We start from the raw sequence: 10,790 nt of genomic DNA, 5'->3' as shown, positions 1-10,790 counted from the left end.
AGGAGGTGTCTCTATCTGAGCCTTGTAGGGAATGGACTAGAGAATAGAGAGTCCAGGGCAGAGAGCCATAGACACTGAGGACGTCACGGTGCAAGCACCCAAACAGAGTAAGACACTCCATGGTGACCAGATGTGCCGCAGAGTAGCACATGGTCATTTTTCCCGTGTAACTTGTAATTCCTTTTCCTCCAAAAGGCAGCAACTAGCTCATGTGTCAGAGCAGCTTGTCATTTTACTCACTTTTCCTGCAAAACCTATTGCCTTCTTCGTTTACCTCCAAATTCAGAGGGACCAGAATACAGTTTGAAGGAATAATAGATATGATAAAAAAACAGTCGAAAAAGAAATTGGGTTGTCCATAGATCCTATGGTCTGATTTTAATAACTCATAATCCCCTTAAAATACTAACTCATAATCCAGTTAATGTGCAGAAACACGAAGCATCACTTAAACTATTTTTAAAAGATCTGGGAAAATATTACACATTAAATTATTTACTCTGAAGATATTTAGCATACTAGATATGATAGAAACTCTTGACTTTTTCAATGAGAGAGAATATGGGAAGATAAAGGCTCTATTAAGAGTGTAACGATACTCATTATCAGAACAGTGCCAAAGTTAGTATAATAAAAGGAATTTGGAGGAATTGAGTATTGTAAATGAAAAAACTTTTAAGGCTTGTGTTTGAGAATTGTGCATGCTGTGTGTTTTTGGCATGCTTTAAATTCTTGATCCACAGTCTGCTGTAAAAATTCTGCAAACTTCTTAAGCCTTTTGCATCCCTAATCAGTTTCTAAGTGTTATCAACTAATAAAATATATTCCCTAACAAACATTTGGTAAATATTTAGCATAAGTATTGAACTGTACTTACCTCAAGGTTTTATATTCTTTTTCTTCCACTTCTAAAAAAGCATACTATAGATTTCAGTAGAAGTTGGCAGCCACACAGATGTTGAAGTGTGAATTTTGGATATTTGCAGGTTGTAAATATGTGGAATTTTGATCGTGAATGGGAACTTAACATTACAACCTTACATGGTTGGAAAGATTCTGCAATAGCAACAATTTCACATTTGCATAAACAGCTTTATTATAGTTGGAGTAATATATAGAAAGAACACAAATTACTCTGACCAGAGTTAAACCTATAAAGCAATCACATTTGAATGAGGATTTTACTTAAAATCATAGACTCATCAACTCTAAAGTGTTTTTATCTTTCACAAGAGACAAATTTAGCCTGTTATGAATAAAATCCCTTAATATCTGCATTTTCTGGCTGGCATATGTATACTGCCTCAGTGGAACTTTAAAATAAAATCATACATATGAAAAAATTAAAAAGAGGCAAACGACTAAAGTATTAGACCAAAAAAATCTAGTTTTTTACATCAAATAGTAAAATAAATGTCAAAAGTGTTTGCTTTAATTGAATTTTAAACCCTACAATCTTTTTCGGCTCTTGATTTCACTGTAAGAGTGCAGAGCGTACAGAAACAACTAGAACCTTTTGAAATCTACCCTTCTCTTACCTTTTGTTGATGTTAGTACCATCTCTGTCACTTTGCTCAGTGGAGGTATAGTTTTGATCGTGCAATTTTACAGGTATTTTGTTAAAATATTCAGGAAGTTAGGTATCTACATTCCAAATGCAGCAAATTACAAGGTGTTATTGATTAATCAGAATACTTTATGACACATCTTTTCAAGCCTCAGGTTGAAACAATTTGTATATCCCCATCAAAGTTGTGATATTCAATTGAAGAATTATGCAAGTTAGTTCTTCATTTCAGATAAATGTTGGATTAATTATTTGGCTCCTAGGAAACTTCACTCAGGCATGCCTTAGTTGCATACTGTTTGAAAATAAAAAGCAATTAAATGGAGAAATACAAATATAGTATTGCATGATATTGCTATTTTTATTGTAACTCTAAGTCAGTTTTATATAGCAAAACTCCGAACTTCAGTTGAGGAAGTCTTTATAGTTTTTAACTGATTATTAACTCCATCTCTTAAAAATACTAATTTGTAAATTTGAAGGGAATGAAACAAAATTGTCTAATCATTTGAAAGTTGGTAAGACTATTTAAAAGAAAAGCACTCATATACAGAATGTTATTTCTCTAGTCTCATTCACATTGATGTTAATTTGTCAAGGCTATTCTCATTTCTATATATTTTAGCCACTCTTAAAACACTGAATAGAGTTTTGCTGCCTTAAATTCAGAGGCAGAGTGTTAATTCAGGATAGAGAGCAGTAAAAATGTGAAAGTCTTTGTATTTCTCTCCTGACAAATCAATGGCTTGTACAGATAGAAGGGAAATACATGCATTTTACCAGTTAAAGTTCTTTAAAAAAAAAGGGATGAGGAAAGATGAAGGGAATACTACTAATACTTTTGCAAACATTAGCTGGAGATTGGAGCATATCTCAGCTGATTTTAGTCTTTACTTTAAATTTGAAAACTAAATGAAAGCTGCAATTTAATAATAATAGGTAGCATTTATGGAAAGGTTTCTGTAGGTTCTCACTTCTTTACACCTATAATCTCATCAGATTTTTATGCACAACCCTATGAAGAAGGAACAAATATTACCCCCATTTTACAGGTTGGTTAACCTGGGAAGAGATAAGTTATGGAAGCTGTCAGTGGTTATACTGCAAGCATTTTGATCCCAGACAGTCTGCCTCTAGAGTACACACTCCGTTTGCTTGCCCTTCTGTAGTTGAAATCTGTATGACTGCATCTTGTTTTTAGCCCCAAGCAAAGGGCATGACAAGTAATTTTGAACATCATTCATTTCTTGTAGATGATCTGAAAAGAAAGATAAGGGAAAAGAAAGAATTTAAAATCACGTGGGATTCCTGTATCCAGTGACAATGATGGTGTACCTTTTGCAGTGTGTATTTCAAGGTTTTCAATACTTAGGGACATACCCACACATTTGCGTACATTTGTCGACCCCTTAGCTTTTCTCAGGAGAATAATACTCATTGACCGATCAATCAATCAATCCCTGTTGCTTCTCACCCTGGAGTGTACTACATAAAGTAGCCCAGATAAGAAGCAGCTCAATAGCAAATCAAAGTGTGCAAATGTCTGTACGTGTGAGCGTGTGTGTGTTTCGCCTAACTGTTGCTTGGTACCCTAGAGTGTACTACATAGAATTGCCCTGATAAGAAGCAGCTCAATAGCAAACCAAAGTCTGCGAATGTCTGCGTGTGTGTGTGTGTGTGTGTGCCCGAATTGTTGCTGATCTTCTTCTTTGCCCACACTAATGCAATATTTGAGACATTTCTTTCTCCACAAGCTATTATAGGGCAGTCTCATGACTCCATTTTATTAATGGTTGCTTTAGAGGTTGATTGCTTAGATCCTGGAGGTATTCTCAAGGGCTTTCCAAATAAATTTTTGGATGTCAAGTAACACACATTTAACCCAGATGATCTTAAATCTACTTTCCAAAATTTGTTCTGACCCCTGCCTACTCCTGCCTCTCTCTCTTACTATGGTACTTCTTAGGTCTTCTCACCATTGATTTCCAGTTAGCTGCCTTCCAGCTATGTTGTGGGATTGCATTTTCTGGCCTTCCTGAGATTGGGTGACTGATTCTAGCCAACCAGGTGCAGCATTCAATCACTGGTACAAGACACTCTAGAGGACTGTGGCTCCCACAAATTTGAGTCAGGTGTGTAATTTTAAAGTTTCTAGTAACACATTAAAAATGTTAAAGAAACAGGTGAAATTCATTTTAATAATATATCTTCTTTAACATAAGATATTTAAAATATAATTTCAACATGAAATCCATATAAAATTATTGAGATATTTTATATTCTTTTTTAATTACTATTTTTATTTGGACAAAGTCTGCAATCAGGTATATATTTAGCACTTATAGCAATATCAATTCACCCAAGCCCCATTTCAAGTACTTAATAGCAACATGGGGCAAGTGGCTACTAAGTTGGGGAGGCTGGCTCTGGAGTGCTCTTTGATTCTGCTGCAGTGTAGCCAAGTTTGAGGTGGTGACTGATCTATTTTGGTGTCACAGAGTGAGGGGATGCAGAGCAGAACTCCCTACTGCCAAGAAGGACCTGGGATACGATGAGCTCTAAACATTGGTTGTTGTAAGCCTCTAAAAAAGTTTTGTGTTTTTGTTATATTACAGCATACTCTACCCTATCCTGCCTGATATTTCTTTCTTTCTTCAAAATGGACCATGCCCTGTCTGTTGTTTCTCACCTATTTTTGCATCTAACACTTTTAAAATATCCTTCTATTTGTTACACATTCCTCTCCATCACAGCATCTTTTCTATCAGCTACATAACATTGCATGGTATGCGCATGTCATAGTGGATTTAACCAATTGCTCCACTGTTGCACACTTAGAATTGTTCCCATTTACTCAGTTTAATGATGCTGTAATATTTATCTTTATAATTAAGTCTTAGGGTACAATAATAATAATGATAATGATTTTTTTTTTTTACCAAAAATTCCAAGAAATGAAGTGGTTGGGATAAAGGCACAGCACTTTCTATAGTGTGTGATAGTTATTCCTGGTGGTTTCTTGAGAAAGTATCAATGTATTCATTTACCACCTGATGTATGGCACAGAGTATTAGTATGTCTATCATTTAAATTAAATACTTTGTCATATGTGAGTTAGACAGTTGTATTTATTATTTTGCTAATTGCTTGTTCATTCCAACTGTCTTTTCCTACTGACTTGTTTGCCTTTCTTACTGATTTGTAATAATTCTACCTGAGTGTACGCTATTAAACTTTTGCTGTCATAAGTATTATATGCTCTTCATTTGTCATTTTTTCATTTTTGAGATTTAATTAAAAAGAATACATGACTGTATATGACTTTGAGCATGCTTTTAGATATAACTTGTTTTTAAACATGAACATTTTGATTCTTCAGAAGTAAATGTGGATGCAAAAGCATCGGTTATTGCATGTCAAATATATAGTGCAAATAAAGACTGCTCTGCTTAGGTCCAAACTAAAGCATTACTGAACATTTTTAGTTAATCATTATGTGTTCTTTCATCCTCTCAGAAAGCTACCTGTAAAATCTTCCTGCATTACAGAACAGGATATGCATTATAAATCCTAAACGAGACATCCTATTTTTTTTATATGAAATACCTTCTCTAAGTTGTGTATTTGCTTTCCACACAGAAAACATGTAACACCCAACCAATATTTCTAGAAGAATTTTAGACTAACTCAAACTAAGTATATGTCATGGTTTGTTACACCAACATTACTTCTGATGATAATTTAAATTAAAAAATGAGAGTTAATTCTCCTTTTCCACTTGGCCATTTTGGTCCAGTGACTCGTGAATTCTTCCTAAAAGATTCCCTTGGTTGTAATTTGCTTGGTGGTCCCTGATTCTTGTTATCATTCTATGCTTGCAACATTTGCCTGTTGTTTCTGGAAAAGTGTATTGTGAACTACAAGCTTGTGCTATTTCTTAGCACTTGTATGTCATTCTTAACACACACAAGATGATTTGCATTCATTTGTAATCATTGTTCTTTGCAAAATACTGGTAAGAGGGTTATTATAATAACCACCATTTTGCCCATGGGGAAACTGAGACCCAGAAAGGTTAAGTGACTTACCCAAAGGCATACAGTGAATTGATGGCAGAGCTGGAATTGCAGGCAAGCATCCTTGGAGGTTGCCTATTGTTCAGCACACTCAGCAACAAGGTCTCTCGGCGCTGTGTTCTTTCTTCCAGGCGTCACATTTTCTTATTCCCTCACTCCACAATTCTTTAAGAACACGTGACATGCTCATAATACAAGGTTAGAATAATAATATCTTTTCTTCTTTTTTTTCCTTCTCTTGCTTAAATGTAGTAATTCAACAACTTGGAAATAGGTCAGTAACAGAGAAATCATTCATGCTTTTTACATGGAAAACAATTGAATGGCATCATTGAAGAATCCAAAAGTGTATCTTGTCTTTTCCCTTAGGGGATGGGAAATGCACTCAACTGAAAAGGAAAACTATGTACTTTTGTACACTCACTTATGTTTACATAATAGGAGGTGAAGAAGAAATATTAATAGTATCACAAATAACTGCTGTGATTTCAAAGTCTTTGTAATTGTTCAGAGTGACTAAACAGTGTACAATGCAGTCTGTAGGGATATTAATTCCAAGTGATCCTTCAAATTTATTTTGGCAGTACAATTTTTTTATCCACTCCAGGTATTATAAAACTGTTAAATAGTATAAAACGATATTAATTAAACTGTTGAAATAACAGGTTATTAGTGGAAAAGGATTTTCCTGCTTTAAATAATCAAAGAACAGAATGAATTATCCTTTGCAATATTTTCTTAAAGTATAGACTAGTATCATTTTCAAGATAAGATTTTGGGGGCAGTTTGGGAATTTTTGCATGTTTGTATATTTCCATATTGATTCGTGGATGTCAAAATCAATACTGTATTCAGAAAGAATAATATACTATGACTTAGAAATTCTTATCTCCTCCTTCTCCCATGCTTCCATTTTCCATTTTAACAAAATTTTGTGTTTGTCTATTTAGGATACTGTTTGTAGCTAGTTTCCCTACATTTTAAAATATACTTTTAGCTTTTCTTTTATGTAAATTATTTAAAAATGTGACTTTAATAGGGATCTTTGGAAAGAACATGAAATATATGAACAGAATTATTGTTCAACTTAATTTAGGGCCCGAATTTAGAACACATACCATGTTCTTTTTGCCTCCAAATGGTTTTTTAGTAACCCTCTGCTCCAAGAAGTTATCAGTTCTTATCCACTCTCATGAAGCAAGTCATTTGTATTTAAATGTAATCAGATTAAGAGAGAAACCTAATCCAACTTACCTTAGAAGTAAGTTTTCTTTCTCCAGCTTTCAGGAATAACACTTCAATACGTATTTATCTAATTTTTTGGTTTTGTATAAAGAGTATTTAGTCACATTGCTTCCTGGAGAGGCTACTCATATCTGCATTTTCTTTCTCCTTATTCCACAGTGTGCTTCCTACCTCAGGAAAATTGGAGATAAGAAGAACTCACCCTCTTTTAGGCAACCGTAAGCTTCAGATTTCAGAGAATAATAAAAAAGGAAAATCAATCAAACAAACAAAATATCCTTCAGATTACTCCTAAGTCAAGTGGCTCATGCCTTTTGTATGAAAGTATAACCTTTCTCTCTCCCATCATCTCCTCTCTGCCTCTCTAGCACCCCTTTGGATTATTTATAGTTCCCCCTTCTCTACCTACCCCACCAGTTTTTTGTTTGTTTGTTTGTTTTTGTGGCTACCTCCTCTCTACCCAACAAAGGAGGAAGCCTAAGAGACGTTGTCACTTGGGGGCAGGGGTGTTCCACTGTCTCTGGGAGGGTGGGGGGAATCAGTTTAAACAAGTAACATCACTGGCCTGTGTATTCTCTGCTCACTCCCTGTCGCTGAGGCTGGGGACAGTCAACCACCTTAACTCTTGTACCTTGTATCTTGGAGCTGTGGAAATCAAACTGTCCAGCTATAGTGGGGTGGGGGAGACCAGGAAGGCAGGCTTTACAAACACTGGCTTTCTCTCTCTGTTTTTTTTTTTTTTGAGACAGAGTCTGGAGTGCAGTGGCGTGACCTCGGCTCACTGCAACTTCCACCTCCCGGGTTCAAGCAATTCTCCTGCCTCAGCCTCCAGAGTAGCTAGGACTACAGGCATGCGCCACCATGCCCAGCTATTTGAGACAGGGTTTCACCATGCTGACCAGGCTGGTCTTGAACCCCTGACCTCGTCATCCATCCACCGTGGCCTCCCAAAGTGCTGAGATTACAGGCATGAGCCGCCGCGCCCGGCTTCTCTCATTTTTAACAGCATAGCTTGGGCCTTGTGCGAATCCTTGTGTGATGTGATTGTGGTTTGGAAATCTTAAAGACGATAAGGAACTCCGGGAGGCCCTCAAATGCTCAGCATCCAGCAGAGTGTGTTCTTACTTAGGGTAGTAGTAAATCGCCCACACCCTCATCCCATGTCCTGTGTTCAGCTCTTTGTCCTCTACATGGTCATACTCTGACCTCCAAAATAATTAAGACAAAGAGAAATTCCTTCAACCTCAGCACGTGCAAACACAATTTCAGAGGGAAATAGTTACCGTGTCTAGCAATCAACTCTTTGGGCTCATTTAATTGAAATTTATGCGTTTGGGGAGAACATGACTGGCTAAAGACTTTGGCAGCTCCAAGCCTGCAATAGACAGAAACTCTTGAATCACCCTCTGAAAACCAGATATCTGGCTACATTTATTGATGTTATTTTGGCTAACTTTCTTTAACATACATTTTTTTTTTTTCTAGTTAAAACACTGAAAACCTCATGTAAGAGTCCCTCTCTCTCCAGCCCTCCTTCTCCCTCTATTTCTCTGTCTGTTCCCTGGAGGAAAAAAAAAAAACAAAAAACAGCATATTGACGCTAAATAAAAACCAGAAAGAGCAACCTTATGTCATTTATTTCTCTGAAATTGAAAAAAAAATCATTTTTTCCCTTAGAAAACTGTTCTGATTTAAAATAAAAACACTTCAAAAGGTACTTTGCATTATATGTATGTCTTCCGTGAGAAACAACACCCACATCTAGTGATTTTCTCATCTTGTCCCCGTCTGACAAGATCTGTACTAAAATATATTAAAAAAGAAAAAAAGAAAGAAGAAAGAAAAGTGGGGGGCGGGGGGAAGCTGACTGGGAGTAGCAGCAATCTCTCCCTCAGCCGGGGGCCTTTCCTTTCTCTCCGGGGCAAGGGTGGGGACCTCGGCCTGGGCTTTCTGAGGCTCTAGCTCTGAGCCCCCGCGACCTTCTGACTCTGGGGCCCCCTGGGTTCCCCGACTTCAGCTCCCACCCCATTCATTCCGCTCGACCTGGGAGCCGGGCTCAGCTTCCCTCCTGGAATTCACCCCGGGACCCTGCTATTGTCCCTCTCATCTGACCTCTGCTACGCTAAGATCCAACAAGGTGATCTGGAAAAGGCGCCACTCGCTCCCTGGCGGGCTCCCCGACTCGCCTTTTCGCGCCCTCGGCGGCGGCTCTTTTCTCCAGGGGGGACCACCAAGCGCTCGGCTTTGCACGGCCAATTTATGGCGCCGTCAGGGGCTCGGGCGCCGCGCCCATTGTGCGGGACGCCGCGCCTGACCCCTCCGCCAGCGCCGTGTAGCCCGATTGTTCCCTCATTAGGGCGGCCGGGAGCGGCGGAAAGGCTCGCTGCCCTTTCCCACAATCGCTGATAATGTGCTGCCGCAGGCTTGTCACAGGCGCGGGCGAGGAGAAATGGAGAGGATGTGCCACCGAGTGGGGCGCAAGGGACATCGCATTCCCACGCGAGGAAGGGGGAGAAAGCAACTACTCAAATCCCCAAACCCTAACTCCAGACCCTGCGCAGCCTGGAGTAGTTTTTTCTGGGGTTTTGGTGGCGGCTGTCAAGACCCATAGGAAATATGCTGGGGGAAGACTCCACAGCGCCCTACAAAGAACTAAATCAACGCTAGAGTCCACGAGTTCGAGGCTGCAGTGAGGTGGGATCGCGCCACTGCACTCAGGCCTGGGATTCATTTTTAAAACCCTGTCTCAAAAATAAACAACAACAATAACAAAAACCAAACCAACACAGACACAAACACCCTTAAATCAAGAGTTGCAAAGATCCAGCAGCCAGTGAACTTGGGCACAGGAGAGCTCTGGGCACAGGGGCAAGAAGTGCCCGGATGCGAGCGGGGCTGAGCGGTGCCCTGCGGGGAGGAGCCGGGTGTGCGGCCGCTTGGAGAAAGGAGGAAGGAAGCGGGTGGGGCTGTGAAGCAGGCCTAGGGCGATCAGCACTTGCACAGGCTGCCTTCAGGAGCAGGAGCTATCCGCAGTGTAGCAATCTCTTTCCCAGCCTGGCTTCTAGAAGGAGCCAGTTGATCTTTTTCCCTTTTGTGTTGTTTGCCCCAGTGTGCCTGTTGCTGCCGTTCTTAGTGAAAATGCCTCCCAGAGAGGTGAGGGAGCCTGAACACCACACTTTCACGCTCTCACTTTTCCTTCTGGCCAGCAAAGTGAGGACACTGCCCAGACAGCGCTTCTCTGCCCCCACTCCTCCTCCGGCCTGTTGCGTTGAAAGGGCCTTCTCTAAAACTGCAAATAAAGAGCACAGCTTCAGAGAAACCGGGCAAAGGCTCAAGGGGAAGGCACAAAAAGGACTATCTCTGTCCTGGCGCTTAGATGTATACAAAAAGCAACGCTCAGATTCTTAGGTCTGTGAAATGCTATTTGAGTTGAGACACAATACCCGCCTACAAGGCATGCATAGAAAGTGATTTTAGGCGGCAATAACTTAGGGTAATTCTCTTTATTTTATAAACACCATTAACTCCTCTTATGAGATGATGCAAAAATATTCAACGTTTCTTTTGCACTTTCTCAAAAAAGTGAATTCTGGGGCTAAGGCCTTAAGCAACCACATTTATTAACAGGTGATTCAAAATTGCACACCCAAAGAGAAACTTCAACAAGTTTCAGGGATACTATGCACAGACTTCTAACTTTAAAACTCTTCTCAGAACAGTGCTTTTGAATTGAAAATGTGTTTATTCCCTTAACAGAATATAAAGCTAGAATTGAATAGAAAAGAAAGCTTATATTCCAATATATGATTTGTATAAAATATGTTGAAAGATATCAATTATCTATATTTTAACTACATTTAAAAAATTCTAAGTACTCCAGAATTTTAAATTATTCTTAAAAT

The 10,790-nt window shown here is 38.9% G+C and overlaps 1 long non-coding RNA gene across 2 annotated transcripts; it reads right to left on the bottom strand.

Annotated features, from left to right (window-relative positions):
• Positions 1-1,909: 1,909 nt before the first annotated feature.
• LOC135272795 (uncharacterized) lies at positions 1,910-9,184 on the bottom strand. 2 transcript variants are annotated; one of them, XR_010340757.1, is made up of 4 exons: positions 9,001-9,184; positions 6,898-7,055; positions 5,656-5,808; positions 1,910-2,825 (listed from the first exon to the last, which is right to left on the bottom strand). It is a non-coding gene; the product is annotated as an uncharacterized LOC135272795 (long non-coding RNA). The 2 variants fall into 2 exon arrangements; XR_010340758.1 differs by having other exon boundaries at positions 9,075-9,184.
• Between the last annotated feature and the right edge of the window lie 1,606 nt (positions 9,185-10,790).

This window comes from Aotus nancymaae, unplaced genomic scaffold (assembly GCF_030222135.1).
Source record: "Aotus nancymaae isolate 86718 unplaced genomic scaffold, 86718_ANA_hifiasm-v0.15.2.pri h1tg000131l, whole genome shotgun sequence".
Classification (NCBI taxonomy): Eukaryota; Metazoa; Chordata; class Mammalia; order Primates; family Aotidae; genus Aotus; species Aotus nancymaae.
This window is presented reverse-complemented; position numbering and strand designations above follow the sequence as displayed.